The following is a 21979-nucleotide window of genomic DNA, read 5'->3' as shown; positions in this document are numbered from 1 at the left end:
CCTGTTCATGTTGGGGTCCATTCTTGAATTTCCAATGGTGCATGCATTGGTCGACAGCTGCAAGGCCTCATCCACATCTGTCGCTTTTCGATTCGCTTCGCACCAAGACGAAATTACAGAATCAAGCATTACGTTATTTAAATTGCTCAAAAAAAGTATTGCCAACAATTCTGTCATCTTACTGTAATTCACCAAATGTCCGTCCGTCCGTTCGAAGGTACCGCAAAAACGGCTGAACCAATCACAACGAAATGTTGAGAGTGTCATCCTGGGACCCCCTGGAGTAAAATAGGCCGTATTATTTTTCCAATTTCAGCTTTGGTCTCCAGCATTTACAGGTTTGGACTCCCGCATAACGTTGTTTTTCCAGGTACCGCACAAACGGCTGCACCGATCGCAACCTGACGAATGAAAACAAACAGTTAAAAATAATGACCTCCGACAAAGACCTTTGTCAGGACATGGGTTGAATCCCTCCTTGAAAGAATGCCAACCCCCTTCCCCGCCATCACGGCCATCTCTCCAACTCACAATCCCACGAGATATGCGGAAAGGACGGCCCAAAACCAATTACCTTCTTTTTGATTCGTATATAAACATCATTAAAAGTAAATAATGTCCTCGGCCAAAGTTCAAACAACGTGAGTTTAATCTCTGCATGAGAGAATTGCACATAGCTATTTGGGCGGTGTATAAGCTAACAGATCACTGTCCATCGATCTTGCCAATGCCGTAACACAGATCGGCTCAAAATCCTTTTAACTGTTGACTTGGAAGTTTTTATAATGAAGGAAACATTAACAATGTTGTTAAAAGTTTATTTTGTGATTAATTTGTGATTGGAGTTCTGTTGTTTGGAATGAAAAAAGAGATATCGAGTTCAAGTAAATGACGACATGCCATGATGGTTTCTACTTTCCAAAAGTGAACTTCGCAGATCGCCATATTCAGATTCGCCACGGACCCACGATCGATGTATTAAAAATTATAAAGTACATTTCTAAGACCGTGCCACAGCACATTACCCACCCAAGGTGGACCAAGAAGGTTACCCAGGCGGGTTACCTGCTCGTGCAAGCAATATAATATGTTTACATGACAAAATATATGCCTGAGCACTGGTAAGGTAGACCGAGTAAGGTAAAAGGTAACGTCATTCCATGTTGAGGTTCACTCAGACTGTTAAATTGTAAAAGTGATGAATATTATTGAAAAACGACTTGATGCTGAAAACAAAGCAGAGGATTTTTATTGAAATGAGAACAATTGAAATAAGTAGCAGAGTGGTGCAGCGGAAGCGTGCTGGGCCCATAACCCAGAGGTCGATGGATCAAAACCATCCTCTGCTAATTAATTATTTTATAAAGATGGAATTTCGGACAGAATGTTGTTCTTTTGCTCCACATCTCTTCTGCAATGTGATTTGCCAGCAGAGTTCGATTTCGCTTTCCCACGTTGTTTTTACCCATGAAATGTCGCAGGTCGACAGGAGCTGCGTGTTGCTGTTGGGTTCATGTTGGGGTCCATTTTTGAATTTCCAATTGTGCACGCATTTGTCGACAGCTGCAAGGCCTCATCAACATCTGTCGCTTGTCGATTCGCGATGGCACCAAGACGAAATGACAGAATCAAGCATTACGTTATTTAAATGACTCAAAAAAAGTATTGCCAACGATACTGTCATGGCCATAATGCGTTAGTTAAAATAGCGTTACGCAATTTTTGAACGGCTCCATTTTGGAGTTTTGCATTCCATGACCGTGTGATGAATAAGCTCGTTCTTATACAACCGAGGGGAGGATGACATGAATGGGTAAGCGATGTCGAGTGAATTCTTAGCTTCTCTAGAATTTGAAATCCCGATAAGGTATTGTGATTATGCACCATCCGTCGGTCTCCTATTTAGACTTTTCCGGCCAAACCGCTGGGCCGATCCGGCTTTAACTGGGCAGCATGGTTCCGCTCCTCACAGATAATGGGGGTTGCAAAGCACGTTCCCGTCACTTGACCGGAAGTGTGAAAAAATGGCGGACTTCGTGAATTCCTTCAAAATCTTTTTCTCCAGATCCACCAGTCAGAATGCTTCCAAATTTGTGTTCCAAAATCAGGCTGTGGTTGGGATGTTAAATTGTGGGTCATGACGATCACGTGTCTGAGGGAATTTCAAAATGGCCGACTTCGGCAACTTTTTGGGTAAATTGCAAAGATTCCTTTAAAAATCTTTTTCTCCAGATCCACCACTCAGAATTGTGCCCAGATATCGTACTTGGGTACAAAAAAGAACAGAAGGCATTGCTGAGTAAGATGTCTGTACTCAGCGAGTTTGGTCCAAACAACACAGAAATCAAGAAAATGAACAAATCCCAGGACTTCAAAAATGAAGTGAAAAGATCCTGGAAGCCGAAGATGGCAGAAAATTCGGTGGGATGGTAGGTCGGTCAGTCAGGCCGGTCAGTCGGTCAGGTGGTCAGGCCGGTCAGTCGGTCAGTTGGTCAGACTGTCGGTCTGTCATTTGGTCAGGTGGTCGGTCGGTCAGAGATCATTTTAGTGTCCTCTGTTTCAAATTTGTAGGAGGGGTGCGGGACAAATATTAAAAATTATAAAGTACATTTCCAAGACCGTGCCACAGCACATTACCCACCGAAGGTGGACCAAGAAGGTTACCCAGGCGGGAGTACCTGCTAAAGCAAGCAATATAACATGTTTACATGACAAAATATAAGCCTGAGCACACGTAAGGGAGACCAAGTAAGGGAAAGGTAACCTCCTTCCATGTTGAGGTTCACTCAGACTGTTAAATTATAAAAGTGACGAATATTATTGAAAAACTACTTGATGCTGAAAACAAAGAAGAGGATTTATTATTGAAATGAGAGCGAATGAGGTAAGTAAGCAGAGTGGCGCAGCGGAAGCGTGCTGGGCCCATAACCCAGAGGTCGATGAATCGAAACCGTCCTCTGCTAATTAATTATTTTATAAAGATGGAATTTCGGACAGAAAGTTATTTCGCTCCTTATCCTTTCGGCAATGTGATTCCCGAGCAGAGTTCGATTTCGCTTTCCCACGTTGTCTTTACCTGTGGAATGTCGCAGTTCGACAAGAGCTTCCTGTTCATGTTGGGGTCCATTCTTGAATTTCCAATGGTGCATGCATTGGTCGACAGCTGCAAGGCCTCATCCACATCTGTCGCTTTTCGATTCGCTTCGCACCAAGACGAAATTACAGAATCAAGCATTACGTTATTTAAATTGCTCAAAAAAAGTATTGCCAACAATTCTGTCATCTTACTGTAATTCACCAAATGTCCGTCCGTCCGTTCGAAGGTACCGCAAAAACGGCTGAACCAATCACAACGAAATGTTGAGAGTGTCATCCTGGGACCCCCTGGAGTAAAATAGGCCGTATTATTTTTCCAATTTCAGCTTTGGTCTCCAGCATTTACAGGTTTGGACTCCCGCATAACGTTGTTTTTCCAGGTACCGCACAAACGGCTGCACCGATCGCAACCTGACGAATGAAAACAAACAGTTAAAAATAATGACCTCCGACAAAGACCTTTGTCAGGACATGGGTTGAATCCCTCCTTGAAAGAATGCCAACCCCCTCCCCGCCATCACGGCCATTTCTCCAACTCACAATCCCACGAGATATGCGGAAAGGACGGCCCAAAACCAATTACCTTCTTTTTGATTCGTATATAAACATCATTAAAAGTAAATAATGTCCTCGGCCAAAGTTCAAACAACGTGAGTTTAATCTCTACATGAGAGAATTGCACATAGCTATTTGGGCGGTGTATAAGCTAACAGATCACTGTCCATCGATCTTGCCAATGCCGTAACACCGATCGGCTCAAAATCCTTTTAACTGTTGACTTGGAAGTTTTTATAATGAAGGAAACATTAACAATGTTGTTAAAAGTTTATTTTGTGATTAATTTGTGATTGGAGTTCTGTTGTTTGGAATGAAAAAAGAGATATCGAGTTCAAGTAAATGACGACATGCCATGCTGGTTTCTACTTTCCAAAAGTGAACTTCGCAGATCGCCATATTCAGATTCGCCACGGACCCACGATCGATGTATTAAAAATTATAAAGTACATTTCCCAGACCGTGCCACAGCACATTACCCACCCAAGGTGGACCAAGAAGGTTACCCAGGCGGGTTACCTGCTCGTGCAAGCAATATAATATGTTTACATGACAAAATATATGCCTGAGCACCGGTAAGGTAGACCGAGTAAGGTAAAAGGTAACGTCCTTCCATGTTGAGGTTCACTCAGACTGTTAAATTGTAAAAGTGATGAATATTATTGAAAAACGACTTGATGCTGAAAACAAAGCAGAGGATTTTTATTGAAATGAGAACAATTGAAATAAGTAGCAGAGTGGCGCAGCGGAAGCGTGCTGGGCTCATAACCCAGAGGTCGATGGATCGAAACCATCCTCTGCTAATTAATTATTTTATAAAGATGGAATTTAGGACAGAATGTTGTTCTTTTGCTCCACATCTCTTCTGCAATGTGATTTGCCAGCAGAGTTCGATTTCGCTTTCCCACGTTGTTTTTACCCATGAAATGTCGCAGGTCGACAGGAGCTGCGTGTTGCTGTTGGGTTCATGTTGGGGTCCATTTTTGAATTTCCAATTGTGCACGCATTTGTCGACAGCTGCAAGGCCTCATCAACATCTGTCGCTTGTCGATTCGCGATGGCACCAAGACGAAATGACAGAATCAAGCATTACGTTATTTAAATGACTCAAAAAAAGTATTGCCAACGATACTGTCATGGCCATAATGCGTTAGTTAAAATAGCGTTACGCAATTTTTGAACGGCTCCATTTTGGAGTTTTGCATTCCATGACCGTGTGATGAATAAGCTCGTTCTTATACAACCGAGGGGAGGATGACATGAATGGGTAAGCGATGTCGAGTGAATTCTTAGCTTCTCTAGAATTTGAAATCCCGATAAGGTATGGTGATTATGCACCATCCGTCGGTCTCCTATTTAGACTTTTCCGGCCAAACCGCTGGGCCGATCCGGCTTTAACTGGGCAGCATTGTTCCGCTCCTCACAGATAATTGGGGTTGCAAAGCACGTTCCCGTCACTTGACCGGAAGTGTGAAAAAATGGCGGACTTCGTGAATTCCTTAAAAATCTTTTTCTCCAGATCCACCAGTCAGAATGCTTCCAAATTTGTGTTCCAAAATCAGGCTGTGGTTGGGATGTTAAATTGTGGGTCATGACGATCACGTGTCTGAGGGAATTTCAAAATGGCCGACTTCGGCAATTTTTTGGTAAATTGCAAAGATTCCTTTAAAAATCTTTTTCTCCAGATCCACCACTCAGAATTGTGCCCAGATATCGTACTTGGGTACAAAAAAGAACAGAAGGCATTGCTGAGTAAGATGTCTGTACTCAGCGAGTTTGGTCCAAACAACACAGAAATCAAGAAAATGAACAAATCCCAGGACTTCAAAAATGAAGTGAAAAGATCCTGGAAGCCGAAGATGGCAGAAAATTCGGTGGGATGGTAGGTCGGTCAGTCAAGCCGGTCAGTCGGTCAGGTGGTCAGGCCGGTCAGTCGGTCAGTTGGTCAGACTGTCGGTCTGTCATTTGGTCAGGTGGTCGGTCGGTCAGAGATCATTTTAGTGTCCTCTGTTTCAAATTTGTAGGAGGGGTGCGGGACAAATGTTAAAAATTATAAAGTACATTTCCAAGACCGTGCCACAGCACATTACCCACCGAAGGTGGACCAAGAAGGTTACCCAGGCGGGAGTACCTGCTAAAGCAAGCAATATAACATGTTTACATGACAAAATATAAGCCTGAGCACAGGTAAGGGAGACCAAGTAAGGGAAAGGTAACCTCCTTCCATGTTGAGGTTCACTCAGACTGTTAAATTATAAAAGTGACGAATATTATTGAAAAACTACTTGATGCTGAAAACAAAGAAGAGGATTTATTATTGAAATGAGAGCGAATGAGGTATGTAAGCAGAGTGGCGCAGCGGAAGCGTGCTGGGCCCATAACCCAGAGGTCGATGGATCGAAACCATCCTCTGCTATATAATTATTTTATAAAGATGGAATTTCGGACAGAAAGTTATTTCGCTCCTTATCCTTTCGGCAATGTGATTCCCGAGCAGAGTTCGATTTCGCTTTCCCACGTTGTCTTTACCTGTGGAATGTCGCAGTTCGACAAGAGCTTCCTGTTCATGTTGGGGTCCATTCTTGAATTTCCAATGGTGCATGCATTGGTCGACAGCTGCAAGGCCTCATCCACATCTGTCGCTTTTCGATTCGCTTCGCACCAAGACGAAATTACAGAATCAAGCATTACGTTATTTAAATTGCTCAAAAAAAGTATTGCCAACAATTCTGTCATCTTACTGTAATTCACCAAATGTCCGTCCGTCCGTTCGAAGGTACCGCAAAAACGGCTGAACCAATCACAACGAAATGTTGAGAGTGTCATCCTGGGACCCCCTGGAGTAAAATAGGCCGTATTATTTTTCCAATTTCAGCTTTGGTCTCCAGCATTTACAGGTTTGGACTCCCGCATAACGTTGTTTTTCCAGGTACCGCACAAACGGCTGCACCGATCGCAACCTGACGAATGAAAACAAACAGTTAAAAATAATGACCTCCGACAAAGACCTTTGTCAGGACATGGGTTGAATCCCTCCTTGAAAGAATGCCAACCCCCTTCCCCGCCATCACGGCCATCTCTCCAACTCACAATCCCACGAGATATGCGGAAAGGACGGCCCAAAACCAATTACCTTCTTTTTGATTCGTATATAAACATCATTAAAAGTAAATAATGTCCTCGGCCAAAGTTCAAACAACGTGAGTTTAATCTCTGCATGAGAGAATTGCACATAGCTATTTGGGCGGTGTATAAGCTAACAGATCACTGTCCATCGATCTTGCCAATGCCGTAACACAGATCGGCTCAAAATCCTTTTAACTGTTGACTTGGAAGTTTTTATAATGAAGGAAACATTAACAATGTTGTTAAAAGTTTATTTTGTGATTAATTTGTGATTGGAGTTCTGTTGTTTGGAATGAAAAAAGAGATATCGAGTTCAAGTAAATGACGACATGCCATGATGGTTTCTACTTTCCAAAAGTGAACTTCGCAGATCGCCATATTCAGATTCGCCACGGACCCACGATCGATGTATTAAAAATTATAAAGTACATTTCTAAGACCGTGCCACAGCACATTACCCACCCAAGGTGGACCAAGAAGGTTACCCAGGCGGGTTACCTGCTCGTGCAAGCAATATAATATGTTTACATGACAAAATATATGCCTGAGCACTGGTAAGGTAGACCGAGTAAGGTAAAAGGTAACGTCATTCCATGTTGAGGTTCACTCAGACTGTTAAATTGTAAAAGTGATGAATATTATTGAAAAACGACTTGATGCTGAAAACAAAGCAGAGGATTTTTATTGAAATGAGAACAATTGAAATAAGTAGCAGAGTGGTGCAGCGGAAGCGTGCTGGGCCCATAACCCAGAGGTCGATGGATCAAAACCATCCTCTGCTAATTAATTATTTTATAAAGATGGAATTTCGGACAGAATGTTGTTCTTTTGCTCCACATCTCTTCTGCAATGTGATTTGCCAGCAGAGTTCGATTTCGCTTTCCCACGTTGTTTTTACCCATGAAATGTCGCAGGTCGACAGGAGCTGCGTGTTGCTGTTGGGTTCATGTTGGGGTCCATTTTTGAATTTCCAATTGTGCACGCATTTGTCGACAGCTGCAAGGCCTCATCAACATCTGTCGCTTGTCGATTCGCGATGGCACCAAGACGAAATGACAGAATCAAGCATTACGTTATTTAAATGACTCAAAAAAAGTATTGCCAACGATACTGTCATGGCCATAATGCGTTAGTTAAAATAGCGTTACGCAATTTTTGAACGGCTCCATTTTGGAGTTTTGCATTCCATGACCGTGTGATGAATAAGCTCGTTCTTATACAACCGAGGGGAGGATGACATGAATGGGTAAGCGATGTCGAGTGAATTCTTAGCTTCTCTAGAATTTGAAATCCCGATAAGGTATTGTGATTATGCACCATCCGTCGGTCTCCTATTTAGACTTTTCCGGCCAAACCGCTGGGCCGATCCGGCTTTAACTGGGCAGCATGGTTCCGCTCCTCACAGATAATGGGGGTTGCAAAGCACGTTCCCGTCACTTGACCGGAAGTGTGAAAAAATGGCGGACTTCGTGAATTCCTTCAAAATCTTTTTCTCCAGATCCACCAGTCAGAATGCTTCCAAATTTGTGTTCCAAAATCAGGCTGTGGTTGGGATGTTAAATTGTGGGTCATGACGATCACGTGTCTGAGGGAATTTCAAAATGGCCGACTTCGGCAACTTTTTGGGTAAATTGCAAAGATTCCTTTAAAAATCTTTTTCTCCAGATCCACCACTCAGAATTGTGCCCAGATATCGTACTTGGGTACAAAAAAGAACAGAAGGCATTGCTGAGTAAGATGTCTGTACTCAGCGAGTTTGGTCCAAACAACACAGAAATCAAGAAAATGAACAAATCCCAGGACTTCAAAAATGAAGTGAAAAGATCCTGGAAGCCGAAGATGGCAGAAAATTCGGTGGGATGGTAGGTCGGTCAGTCAGGCCGGTCAGTCGGTCAGGTGGTCAGGCCGGTCAGTCGGTCAGTTGGTCAGACTGTCGGTCTGTCATTTGGTCAGGTGGTCGGTCGGTCAGAGATCATTTTAGTGTCCTCTGTTTCAAATTTGTAGGAGGGGTGCGGGACAAATATTAAAAATTATAAAGTACATTTCCAAGACCGTGCCACAGCACATTACCCACCGAAGGTGGACCAAGAAGGTTACCCAGGCGGGAGTACCTGCTAAAGCAAGCAATATAACATGTTTACATGACAAAATATAAGCCTGAGCACACGTAAGGGAGACCAAGTAAGGGAAAGGTAACCTCCTTCCATGTTGAGGTTCACTCAGACTGTTAAATTATAAAAGTGACGAATATTATTGAAAAACTACTTGATGCTGAAAACAAAGAAGAGGATTTATTATTGAAATGAGAGCGAATGAGGTAAGTAAGCAGAGTGGCGCAGCGGAAGCGTGCTGGGCCCATAACCCAGAGGTCGATGAATCGAAACCGTCCTCTGCTAATTAATTATTTTATAAAGATGGAATTTCGGACAGAAAGTTATTTCGCTCCTTATCCTTTCGGCAATGTGATTCCCGAGCAGAGTTCGATTTCGCTTTCCCACGTTGTCTTTACCTGTGGAATGTCGCAGTTCGACAAGAGCTTCCTGTTCATGTTGGGGTCCATTCTTGAATTTCCAATGGTGCATGCATTGGTCGACAGCTGCAAGGCCTCATCCACATCTGTCGCTTTTCGATTCGCTTCGCACCAAGACGAAATTACAGAATCAAGCATTACGTTATTTAAATTGCTCAAAAAAAGTATTGCCAACAATTCTGTCATCTTACTGTAATTCACCAAATGTCCGTCCGTCCGTTCGAAGGTACCGCAAAAACGGCTGAACCAATCACAACGAAATGTTGAGAGTGTCATCCTGGGACCCCCTGGAGTAAAATAGGCCGTATTATTTTTCCAATTTCAGCTTTGGTCTCCAGCATTTACAGGTTTGGACTCCCGCATAACGTTGTTTTTCCAGGTACCGCACAAACGGCTGCACCGATCGCAACCTGACGAATGAAAACAAACAGTTAAAAATAATGACCTCCGACAAAGACCTTTGTCAGGACATGGGTTGAATCCCTCCTTGAAAGAATGCCAACCCCCTCCCCGCCATCACGGCCATTTCTCCAACTCACAATCCCACGAGATATGCGGAAAGGACGGCCCAAAACCAATTACCTTCTTTTTGATTCGTATATAAACATCATTAAAAGTAAATAATGTCCTCGGCCAAAGTTCAAACAACGTGAGTTTAATCTCTACATGAGAGAATTGCACATAGCTATTTGGGCGGTGTATAAGCTAACAGATCACTGTCCATCGATCTTGCCAATGCCGTAACACCGATCGGCTCAAAATCCTTTTAACTGTTGACTTGGAAGTTTTTATAATGAAGGAAACATTAACAATGTTGTTAAAAGTTTATTTTGTGATTAATTTGTGATTGGAGTTCTGTTGTTTGGAATGAAAAAAGAGATATCGAGTTCAAGTAAATGACGACATGCCATGCTGGTTTCTACTTTCCAAAAGTGAACTTCGCAGATCGCCATATTCAGATTCGCCACGGACCCACGATCGATGTATTAAAAATTATAAAGTACATTTCCCAGACCGTGCCACAGCACATTACCCACCCAAGGTGGACCAAGAAGGTTACCCAGGCGGGTTACCTGCTCGTGCAAGCAATATAATATGTTTACATGACAAAATATATGCCTGAGCACCGGTAAGGTAGACCGAGTAAGGTAAAAGGTAACGTCCTTCCATGTTGAGGTTCACTCAGACTGTTAAATTGTAAAAGTGATGAATATTATTGAAAAACGACTTGATGCTGAAAACAAAGCAGAGGATTATTATTGAAATGAGAACAATTGAAATAAGTAGCAGAGTGGCGCAGCGGAAGCGTGCTGGGCCCATAACCCAGAGGTCGATGGATCGAAACCATCCTCTGCTAATTAATTATTTTATAAAGATGGAATTTCGGACAGAATGTTGTTCTTTTGCTCCACATCTCTTCTGCAATGTGATTTGCCAGCAGAGTTCGATTTCGCTTTCCCACGTTGTTTTTACCCATGAAATGTCTCAGGTCGACAGGAGCTGCGTGTTGCTGTTGGGTTCATGTTGGGGTCCATTTTTGAATTTCCAATTGTGCACGCATTTGTCGACAGCTGCAAGGCCTCATCAACATCTGTCGCTTGTCGATTCGCGATGGCACCAAGACGAAATGACAGAATCAAGCATTACGTTATTTAAATGACTCAAAAAAAGTATTGCCAACGATACTGTCATGGCCATAATGCGTTAGTTAAAATAGCGTTACGCAATTTTTGAACGGCTCCATTTTGGAGTTTTGCATTCCATGACCGTGTGATGAATAAGCTCGTTCTTATACAACCGAGGGGAGGATGACATGAATGGGTAAGCGATGTCGAGTGAATTCTTAGCTTCTCTAGAATTTGAAATCCCGATAAGGTATTGTGATTATGCACCATCCGTCGGTCTCCTATTTAGACTTTTCCGGCCAAACCGCTGGGCCGATCCGGCTTTAACTGGGCAGCATGGTTCCGCTCCTCACAGATAATGGGGGTTGCAAAGCACGTTCCCGTCACTTGACCGGAAGTGTGAAAAAATGGCGGACTTCGTGAATTCCTTCAAATCTTTTTCTCCAGATCCACCAGTCAGAATGCTTCCAAATTTGTGTTCCAAAATCAGGCTGTGGTTGGGATGTTAAATTGTGGGTCATGACGATCACGTGTCTGAGGGAATTTCAAAATGGCCGACTTCGGCAACTTTTTGGGTAAATTGCAAAGATTCCTTTAAAAATCTTTTTCTCCAGATCCACCACTCAGAATTGTGCCCAGATATCGTACTTGGGTACAAAAAAGAACAGAAGGCATTGCTGAGTAAGATGTCTGTACTCAGCGAGTTTGGTCCAAACAACACAGAAATCAAGAAAATGAACAAATCCCAGGACTTCAAAAATGAAGTGAAAAGATCCTGGAAGCCGAAGATGGCAGAAAATTCGGTGGGATGGTAGGTCGGTCAGTCAGGCCGGTCAGTCGGTCAGGTGGTCAGGCCGGTCAGTCGGTCAGTTGGTCAGACTGTCGGTCTGTCATTTGGTCAGGTGGTCGGTCGGTCAGAGATCATTTTAGTGTCCTCTGTTTCAAATTTGTAGGAGGGGTGCGGGACAAATATTAAAAATTATAAAGTACATTTCCAAGACCGTGCCACAGCACATTACCCACTGAAGGTGGACCAAGAAGGTTACCCAGGCGGGAGTACCTGCTAAAGCAAGCAATATAACATGTTTACATGACAAAATATAAGCCTGAGCACACGTAAGGGAGACCAAGTAAGGGAAAGGTAACCTCCTTCCATGTTGAGGTTCACTCAGACTGTTAAATTATAAAAGTGACGAATATTATTGAAAAACTACTTGATGCTGAAAACAAAGAAGAGGATTTATTATTGAAATGAGAGCGAATGAGGTAAGTAAGCAGAGTGGCGCAGCGGGAAGCGTGCTGGGCCCATAACCCAGAGGTCGATGGATCGAAACCATCCTCTGCTAATTAATTATTTTATAAAGATGGAATTTCGGACAGAAAGTTATTTCGCTCCTTATCCTTTCGGCAATGTGATTCCCGAGCAGAGTTCGATTTCGCTTTCCCACGTTGTCTTTACCTGTGGAATGTCGCAGTTCGACAAGAGCTTCCTGTTCATGTTGGGGTCCATTCTTGAATTTCCAATGGTGCATGCATTGGTCGACAGCTGCAAGGCCTCATCCACATCTGTCGCTTTTCGATTCGCTTCGCACCAAGACGAAATTACAGAATCAAGCATTACGTTATTTAAATTGCTCAAAAAAAGTATTGCCAACAATTCTGTCATCTTACTGTAATTCACCAAATGTCCGTCCGTCCGTTCGAAGGTACCGCAAAAACGGCTGAACCAATCACAACGAAATGTTGAGAGTGTCATCCTGGGACCCCCTGGAGTAAAATAGGCCGTATTATTTTTCCAATTTCAGCTTTGGTCTCCAGCATTTACAGGTTTGGACTCCCGCATAACGTTGTTTTTCCAGGTACCGCACAAACGGCTGCACCGATCGCAACCTGACGAATGAAAACAAACAGTTAAAAATAATGACCTCCGACAAAGACCTTTGTCAGGACATGGGTTGAATCCCTCCTTGAAAGAATGCCAACCCCCTCCCCGCCATCACGGCCATTTCTCCAACTCACAATCCCACGAGATATGCGGAAAGGACGGCCCAAAACCAATTACCTTCTTTTTGAATCGTATATAAACATCATTAATAGTAAATAATGTCCTCGGCCAAAGTTCAAACAACGTGAGTTTAATCTCTACATGAGAGAATTGCACATAGCTATTTGGGCGGTGTATAAGCAAACAGATCACTGTCCATCGATCTTGCCAATGCCGTAACACCGATCGGCTCAAAATCCTTTTAACTGTTGACTTGGAAGTTTTTATAATGAAGGAAACATTAACAATGTTGTTAAAAGTTTATTTTGTGATTAATTTGTGATTGGAGTTCTGTTGTTTGGAATGAAAAAAGAGATATCGAGTTCAAGTAAATGACGACATGCCATGCTGGTTTCTACTTTCCAAAAGTGAACTTCGCAGATCGCCATATTCAGATTCGCCATGGACCCACGATCGATGTATTAAAAATTATAAAGTACATTTCCAAGACCGTGCCACAGCACATTACCCACCCAAGGTGGACCAAGAAGGTTACCCAGGTGGGTTACCTGCTCGTGCAAGCAATATAATATGTTTACATGACAAAATATATGCCTGAGCACCGGTAAGGTAGACCGAGTAAGGTAAAAGGTAACGTCCTTCCATGTTGAGGTTCACTCAGACTGTTAAATTGTAAAAGTGATGAATATTATTGAAAAACGACTTGATGCTGAAAACAAAGCAGAGGATTTTTATTGAAATGAGAACAATTGAAATAAGTAGCAGAGTGGCGCAGCGGAAGCGTGCTGGGCCCATAACCCAGAGGTCGATGGATCGAAACCATCCTCTGCTAATTAATTATTTTATAAAGATGGAATTTCGGACAGAATGTTGTTCTTTTGCTCCACATCTCTTCTGCAATGTGATTTGCCAGCAGAGTTCGATTTCGCTTTCCCACGTTGTTTTTACCCATGAAATGTCGCAGGTCGACAGGAGCTGCGTGTTGCTGTTGGGTTCATGTTGGGGTCCATTTTTGAATTTCCAATTGTGCACGCATTTGTCGACAGCTGCAAGGCCTCATCAACATCTGTCGCTTGTCGATTCGCGATGGCACCAAGACGAAATGACAGAATCAAGCATTACGTTATTTAAATGACTCAAAAAAAGTATTGCCAACGATACTGTCATGGCCATAATGCGTTAGTTAAAATAGCGTTACGCAATTTTTGAACGGCTCCATTTTGGAGTTTTGCATTCCATGACCGTGTGATGAATAAGCTCGTTCTTATACAACCGAGGGGAGGATGACATGAATGGGTAAGCGATGTCGAGTGAATTCTTAGCTTCTCTAGAATTTGAAATCCCGATAAGGTATGGTGATTATGCACCATCCGTCGGTCTCCTATTTAGACTTTTCCGGCCAAACCGCTGGGCCGATCCGGCTTTAACTGGGCAGCATTGTTCCGCTCCTCACAGATAATTGGGGTTGCAAAGCACGTTCCCGTCACTTGACCGGAAGTGTGAAAAAATGGCGGACTTCGTGAATTCCTTAAAAATCTTTTTCTCCAGATCCACCAGTCAGAATGCTTCCAAATTTGTGTTCCAAAATCAGGCTGTGGTTGGGATGTTAAATTGTGGGTCATGACGATCACGTGTCTGAGGGAATTTCAAAATGGCCGACTTCGGCAATTTTTTGGTAAATTGCAAAGATTCCTTTAAAAATCTTTTTCTCCAGATCCACCACTCAGAATTGTGCCCAGATATCGTACTTGGGTACAAAAAAGAACAGAAGGCATTGCTGAGTAAGATGTCTGTACTCAGCGAGTTTGGTCCAAACAACACAGAAATCAAGAAAATGAACAAATCCCAGGACTTCAAAAATGAAGTGAAAAGATCCTGGAAGCCGAAGATGGCAGAAAATTCGGTGGGATGGTAGGTCGGTCAGTCAAGCCGGTCAGTCGGTCAGGTGGTCAGGCCGGTCAGTCGGTCAGTTGGTCAGACTGTCGGTCTGTCATTTGGTCAGGTGGTCGGTCGGTCAGAGATCATTTTAGTGTCCTCTGTTTCAAATTTGTAGGAGGGGTGCGGGACAAATGTTAAAAATTATAAAGTACATTTCCAAGACCGTGCCACAGCACATTACCCACCGAAGGTGGACCAAGAAGGTTACCCAGGCGGGAGTACCTGCTAAAGCAAGCAATATAACATGTTTACATGACAAAATATAAGCCTGAGCACAGGTAAGGGAGACCAAGTAAGGGAAAGGTAACCTCCTTCCATGTTGAGGTTCACTCAGACTGTTAAATTATAAAAGTGACGAATATTATTGAAAAACTACTTGATGCTGAAAACAAAGAAGAGGATTTATTATTGAAATGAGAGCGAATGAGGTATGTAAGCAGAGTGGCGCAGCGGAAGCGTGCTGGGCCCATAACCCAGAGGTCGATGGATCGAAACCATCCTCTGCTATATAATTATTTTATAAAGATGGAATTTCGGACAGAAAGTTATTTCGCTCCTTATCCTTTCGGCAATGTGATTCCCGAGCAGAGTTCGATTTCGCTTTCCCACGTTGTCTTTACCTGTGGAATGTCGCAGTTCGACAAGAGCTTCCTGTTCATGTTGGGGTCCATTCTTGAATTTCCAATGGTGCATGCATTGGTCGACAGCTGCAAGGCCTCATCCACATCTGTCGCTTTTCGATTCGCTTCGCACCAAGACGAAATTACAGAATCAAGCATTACGTTATTTAAATTGCTCAAAAAAAGTATTGCCAACAATTCTGTCATCTTACTGTAATTCACCAAATGTCCGTCCGTCCGTTCGAAGGTACCGCAAAAACGGCTGAACCAATCACAACGAAATGTTGAGAGTGTCATCCTGGGACCCCCTGGAGTAAAATAGGCCGTATTATTTTTCCAATTTCAGCTTTGGTCTCCAGCATTTACAGGTTTGGACTCCCGCATAACGTTGTTTTTCCAGGTACCGCACAAACGGCTGCACCGATCGCAACCTGACGAATGAAAACAAACAGTTAAAAATAATGACCTCCGACAAAGACCTTTGTCAGGACATGGGTTGAATCCCTCCTTGAAAGAATGCCAACCCCCTTCCCCGCCATCACGGCCATCTCTCCAACTCACAATCCCACGAGATATGCGGAAAGGACGGCCCAAAACCAATTACCTTCTTTTTGATTCGTATATAAACATCATTAAAAGTAAATAATGTCCTCGGCCAAAGTTCAAACAACGTGAGTTTAATCTCTGCATGAGAGAATTGCACATAGCTATTTGGGCGGTGTATAAGCTAACAGATCACTGTCCATCGATCTTGCCAATGCCGTAACACAGATCGGCTCAAAATCCTTTTAACTGTTGACTTGGAAGTTTTTATAATGAAGGAAACATTAACAATGTTGTTAAAAGTTTATTTTGTGATTAATTTGTGATTGGAGTTCTGTTGTTTGGAATGAAAAAAGAGATATCGAGTTCAAGTAAATGACGACATGCCATGATGGTTTCTACTTTCCAAAAGTGAACTTCGCAGATCGCCATATTCAGATTCGCCACGGACCCACGATCGATGTATTAAAAATTATAAAGTACATTTCTAAGACCGTGCCACAGCACATTACCCACCCAAGGTGGACCAAGAAGGTTACCCAGGCGGGTTACCTGCTCGTGCAAGCAATATAATATGTTTACATGACAAAATATATGCCTGAGCACTGGTAAGGTAGACCGAGTAAGGTAAAAGGTAACGTCATTCCATGTTGAGGTTCACTCAGACTGTTAAATTGTAAAAGTGATGAATATTATTGAAAAACGACTTGATGCTGAAAACAAAGCAGAGGATTTTTATTGAAATGAGAACAATTGAAATAAGTAGCAGAGTGGTGCAGCGGAAGCGTGCTGGGCCCATAACCCAGAGGTCGATGGATCAAAACCATCCTCTGCTAATTAATTATTTTATAAAGATGGAATTTCGGACAGAATGTTGTTCTTTTGCTCCACATCTCTTCTGCAATGTGATTTGCCAGCAGAGTTCGATTTCGCTTTCCCACGTTGTTTTTACCCATGAAATGTCGCAGGTCGACAGGAGCTGCGTGTTGCTGTTGGGTTCATGTTGGGGTCCATTTTTGAATTTCCAATTGTGCACGCATTTGTCGACAGCTGCAAGGCCTCATCAACATCTGTCGCTTGTCGATTCGCGATGGCACCAAGACGAAATGACAGAATCAAGCATTACGTTATTTAAATGACTCAAAAAAAGTATTGCCAACGATACTGTCATGGCCATAATGCGTTAGTTAAAATAGCGTTACGCAATTTTTGAACGGCTCCATTTTGGAGTTTTGCATTCCATGACCGTGTGATGAATAAGCTCGTTCTTATACAACCGAGGGGAGGATGACATGAATGGGTAAGCGATGTCGAGTGAATTCTTAGCTTCTCTAGAATTTGAAATCCCGATAAGGTATTGTGATTATGCACCATCCGTCGGTCTCCTATTTAGACTTTTCCGGCCAAACCGCTGGGCCGATCCGGCTTTAACTGGGCAGCATGGTTCCGCTCCTCACAGATAATGGGGGTTGCAAAGCACGTTCCCGTCACTTGACCGGAAGTGTGAAAAAATGGCGGACTTCGTGAATTCCTTCAAAATCTTTTTCTCCAGATCCACCAGTCAGAATGCTTCCAAATTTGTGTTCCAAAATCAGGCTGTGGTTGGGATGTTAAATTGTGGGTCATGACGATCACGTGTCTGAGGGAATTTCAAAATGGCCGACTTCGGCAACTTTTTGGGTAAATTGCAAAGATTCCTTTAAAAATCTTTTTCTCCAGATCCACCACTCAGAATTGTGCCCAGATATCGTACTTGGGTACAAAAAAGAACAGAAGGCATTGCTGAGTAAGATGTCTGTACTCAGCGAGTTTGGTCCAAACAACACAGAAATCAAGAAAATGAACAAATCCCAGGACTTCAAAAATGAAGTGAAAAGATCCTGGAAGCCGAAGATGGCAGAAAATTCGGTGGGATGGTAGGTCGGTCAGTCAGGCCGGTCAGTCGGTCAGGTGGTCAGGCCGGTCAGTCGGTCAGTTGGTCAGACTGTCGGTCTGTCATTTGGTCAGGTGGTCGGTCGGTCAGAGATCATTTTAGTGTCCTCTGTTTCAAATTTGTAGGAGGGGTGCGGGACAAATATTAAAAATTATAAAGTACATTTCCAAGACCGTGCCACAGCACATTACCCACCGAAGGTGGACCAAGAAGGTTACCCAGGCGGGAGTACCTGCTAAAGCAAGCAATATAACATGTTTACATGACAAAATATAAGCCTGAGCACACGTAAGGGAGACCAAGTAAGGGAAAGGTAACCTCCTTCCATGTTGAGGTTCACTCAGACTGTTAAATTATAAAAGTGACGAATATTATTGAAAAACTACTTGATGCTGAAAACAAAGAAGAGGATTTATTATTGAAATGAGAGCGAATGAGGTAAGTAAGCAGAGTGGCGCAGCGGAAGCGTGCTGGGCCCATAACCCAGAGGTCGATGAATCGAAACCGTCCTCTGCTAATTAATTATTTTATAAAGATGGAATTTCGGACAGAAAGTTATTTCGCTCCTTATCCTTTCGGCAATGTGATTCCCGAGCAGAGTTCGATTTCGCTTTCCCACGTTGTCTTTACCTGTGGAATGTCGCAGTTCGACAAGAGCTTCCTGTTCATGTTGGGGTCCATTCTTGAATTTCCAATGGTGCATGCATTGGTCGACAGCTGCAAGGCCTCATCCACATCTGTCGCTTTTCGATTCGCTTCGCACCAAGACGAAATTACAGAATCAAGCATTACGTTATTTAAATTGCTCAAAAAAAGTATTGCCAACAATTCTGTCATCTTACTGTAATTCACCAAATGTCCGTCCGTCCGTTCGAAGGTACCGCAAAAACGGCTGAACCAATCACAACGAAATGTTGAGAGTGTCATCCTGGGACCCCCTGGAGTAAAATAGGCCGTATTATTTTTCCAATTTCAGCTTTGGTCTCCAGCATTTACAGGTTTGGACTCCCGCATAACGTTGTTTTTCCAGGTACCGCACAAACGGCTGCACCGATCGCAACCTGACGAATGAAAACAAACAGTTAAAAATAATGACCTCCGACAAAGACCTTTGTCAGGACATGGGTTGAATCCCTCCTTGAAAGAATGCCAACCCCCTCCCCGCCATCACGGCCATTTCTCCAACTCACAATCCCACGAGATATGCGGAAAGGACGGCCCAAAACCAATTACCTTCTTTTTGATTCGTATATAAACATCATTAAAAGTAAATAATGTCCTCGGCCAAAGTTCAAACAACGTGAGTTTAATCTCTACATGAGAGAATTGCACATAGCTATTTGGGCGGTGTATAAGCTAACAGATCACTGTCCATCGATCTTGCCAATGCCGTAACACCGATCGGCTCAAAATCCTTTTAACTGTTGACTTGGAAGTTTTTATAATGAAGGAAACATTAACAATGTTGTTAAAAGTTTATTTTGTGATTAATTTGTGATTGGAGTTCTGTTGTTTGGAATGAAAAAAGAGATATCGAGTTCAAGTAAATGACGACATGCCATGCTGGTTTCTACTTTCCAAAAGTGAACTTCGCAGATCGCCATATTCAGATTCGCCACGGACCCACGATCGATGTATTAAAAATTATAAAGTACATTTCCCAGACCGTGCCACAGCACATTACCCACCCAAGGTGGACCAAGAAGGTTACCCAGGCGGGTTACCTGCTCGTGCAAGCAATATAATATGTTTACATGACAAAATATATGCCTGAGCACCGGTAAGGTAGACCGAGTAAGGTAAAAGGTAACGTCCTTCCATGTTGAGGTTCACTCAGACTGTTAAATTGTAAAAGTGATGAATATTATTGAAAAACGACTTGATGCTGAAAACAAAGCAGAGGATTATTATTGAAATGAGAACAATTGAAATAAGTAGCAGAGTGGCGCAGCGGAAGCGTGCTGGGCCCATAACCCAGAGGTCGATGGATCGAAACCATCCTCTGCTAATTAATTATTTTATAAAGATGGAATTTCGGACAGAATGTTGTTCTTTTGCTCCACATCTCTTCTGCAATGTGATTTGCCAGCAGAGTTCGATTTCGCTTTCCCACGTTGTTTTTACCCATGAAATGTCTCAGGTCGACAGGAGCTGCGTGTTGCTGTTGGGTTCATGTTGGGGTCCATTTTTGAATTTCCAATTGTGCACGCATTTGTCGACAGCTGCAAGGCCTCATCAACATCTGTCGCTTGTCGATTCGCGATGGCACCAAGACGAAATGACAGAATCAAGCATTACGTTATTTAAATGACTCAAAAAAAGTATTGCCAACGATACTGTCATGGCCATAATGCGTTAGTTAAAATAGCGTTACGCAATTTTTGAACGGCTCCATTTTGGAGTTTTGCATTCCATGACCGTGTGATGAATAAGCTCGTTCTTATACAACCGAGGGGAGGATGACATGAATGGGTAAGCGATGTCGAGTGAATTCTTAGCTTCTCTAGAATTTGAAATCCCGATAAGGTATTGTGATTATGCACCATCCGTCGGTCTCCTATTTAGACTTTTCCGGCCAAACCGCTGGGCCGATCCGGCTTTAACTGGGCAGCATGGTTCCGCTCCTCACAGATAATGGGGGTTGCAAAGCACGTTCCCGTCACTTGACCGGAAGTGTGAAAAAATGGCGGACTTCGTGAATTCCTTCAAATCTTTTTCTCCAGATCCACCAGTCAGAATGCTTCCAAATTTGTGTTCCAAAATCAGGCTGTGGTTGGGATGTTAAATTGTGGGTCATGACGATCACGTGTCTGAGGGAATTTCAAAATGGCCGACTTCGGCAACTTTTTGGGTAAATTGCAAAGATTCCTTTAAAAATCTTTTTCTCCAGATCCACCACTCAGAATTGTGCCCAGATATCGTACTTGGGTACAAAAAAGAACAGAAGGCATTGCTGAGTAAGATGTCTGTACTCAGCGAGTTTGGTCCAAACAACACAGAAATCAAGAAAATGAACAAATCCCAGGACTTCAAAAATGAAGTGAAAAGATCCTGGAAGCCGAAGATGGCAGAAAATTCGGTGGGATGGTAGGTCGGTCAGTCAGGCCGGTCAGTCGGTCAGGTGGTCAGGCCGGTCAGTCGGTCAGTTGGTCAGACTGTCGGTCTGTCATTTGGTCAGGTGGTCGGTCGGTCAGAGATCATTTTAGTGTCCTCTGTTTCAAATTTGTAGGAGGGGTGCGGGACAAATATTAAAAATTATAAAGTACATTTCCAAGACCGTGCCACAGCACATTACCCACTGAAGGTGGACCAAGAAGGTTACCCAGGCGGGAGTACCTGCTAAAGCAAGCAATATAACATGTTTACATGACAAAATATAAGCCTGAGCACACGTAAGGGAGACCAAGTAAGGGAAAGGTAACCTCCTTCCATGTTGAGGTTCACTCAGACTGTTAAATTATAAAAGTGACGAATATTATTGAAAAACTACTTGATGCTGAAAACAAAGAAGAGGATTTATTATTGAAATGAGAGCGAATGAGGTAAGTAAGCAGAGTGGCGCAGCGGGAAGCGTGCTGGGCCCATAACCCAGAGGTCGATGGATCGAAACCATCCTCTGCTAATTAATTATTTTATAAAGATGGAATTTCGGACAGAAAGTTATTTCGCTCCTTATCCTTTCGGCAATGTGATTCCCGAGCAGAGTTCGATTTCGCTTTCCCACGTTGTCTTTACCTGTGGAATGTCGCAGTTCGACAAGAGCTTCCTGTTCATGTTGGGGTCCATTCTTGAATTTCCAATGGTGCATGCATTGGTCGACAGCTGCAAGGCCTCATCCACATCTGTCGCTTTTCGATTCGCTTCGCACCAAGACGAAATTACAGAATCAAGCATTACGTTATTTAAATTGCTCAAAAAAAGTATTGCCAACAATTCTGTCATCTTACTGTAATTCACCAAATGTCCGTCCGTCCGTTCGAAGGTACCGCAAAAACGGCTGAACCAATC

At 43.0% G+C, this 21979-nt stretch overlaps 8 non-coding genes across 8 annotated transcripts; all 8 read left to right on the top strand.

Moving 5' to 3' along the window:
* Positions 1-4382: 4382 nt before the first annotated feature.
* On the top strand, positions 4383-4454 carry TRNAM-CAU (transfer RNA methionine (anticodon CAU)). The gene has a single exon. It is a non-coding gene; the product is annotated as a tRNA-Met (tRNA).
* A 1541-nt stretch (positions 4455-5995) lies between these two features.
* On the top strand, positions 5996-6067 carry TRNAM-CAU (transfer RNA methionine (anticodon CAU)). Its single transcript has one exon. It is a non-coding gene; the product is annotated as a tRNA-Met (tRNA).
* Positions 6068-10592: 4525 nt separating this feature from the next.
* On the top strand, positions 10593-10664 carry TRNAM-CAU (transfer RNA methionine (anticodon CAU)). The gene has a single exon. It is a non-coding gene; the product is annotated as a tRNA-Met (tRNA).
* Positions 10665-12205: 1541 nt separating this feature from the next.
* On the top strand, positions 12206-12278 carry TRNAM-CAU (transfer RNA methionine (anticodon CAU)). The gene has a single exon. It is a non-coding gene; the product is annotated as a tRNA-Met (tRNA).
* A 1419-nt stretch (positions 12279-13697) lies between these two features.
* On the top strand, positions 13698-13769 carry TRNAM-CAU (transfer RNA methionine (anticodon CAU)). Its single transcript has one exon. It is a non-coding gene; the product is annotated as a tRNA-Met (tRNA).
* A 1541-nt stretch (positions 13770-15310) lies between these two features.
* On the top strand, positions 15311-15382 carry TRNAM-CAU (transfer RNA methionine (anticodon CAU)). Its single transcript has one exon. It is a non-coding gene; the product is annotated as a tRNA-Met (tRNA).
* Positions 15383-19907: 4525 nt separating this feature from the next.
* On the top strand, positions 19908-19979 carry TRNAM-CAU (transfer RNA methionine (anticodon CAU)). The gene has a single exon. It is a non-coding gene; the product is annotated as a tRNA-Met (tRNA).
* A 1541-nt stretch (positions 19980-21520) lies between these two features.
* Positions 21521-21593, top strand: TRNAM-CAU (transfer RNA methionine (anticodon CAU)). The gene has a single exon. It is a non-coding gene; the product is annotated as a tRNA-Met (tRNA).
* The last annotated feature ends 386 nt before the right edge of the window (positions 21594-21979 follow it).

The sequence above is a fragment of the Myxine glutinosa genome, chromosome 2 (assembly GCF_964187855.1).
Source record: "Myxine glutinosa chromosome 2, kmMyxGlut1.1, whole genome shotgun sequence".
Lineage (NCBI taxonomy): Eukaryota > Metazoa > Chordata > Myxini > Myxiniformes > Myxinidae > Myxine > Myxine glutinosa.
This window is presented reverse-complemented; position numbering and strand designations above follow the sequence as displayed.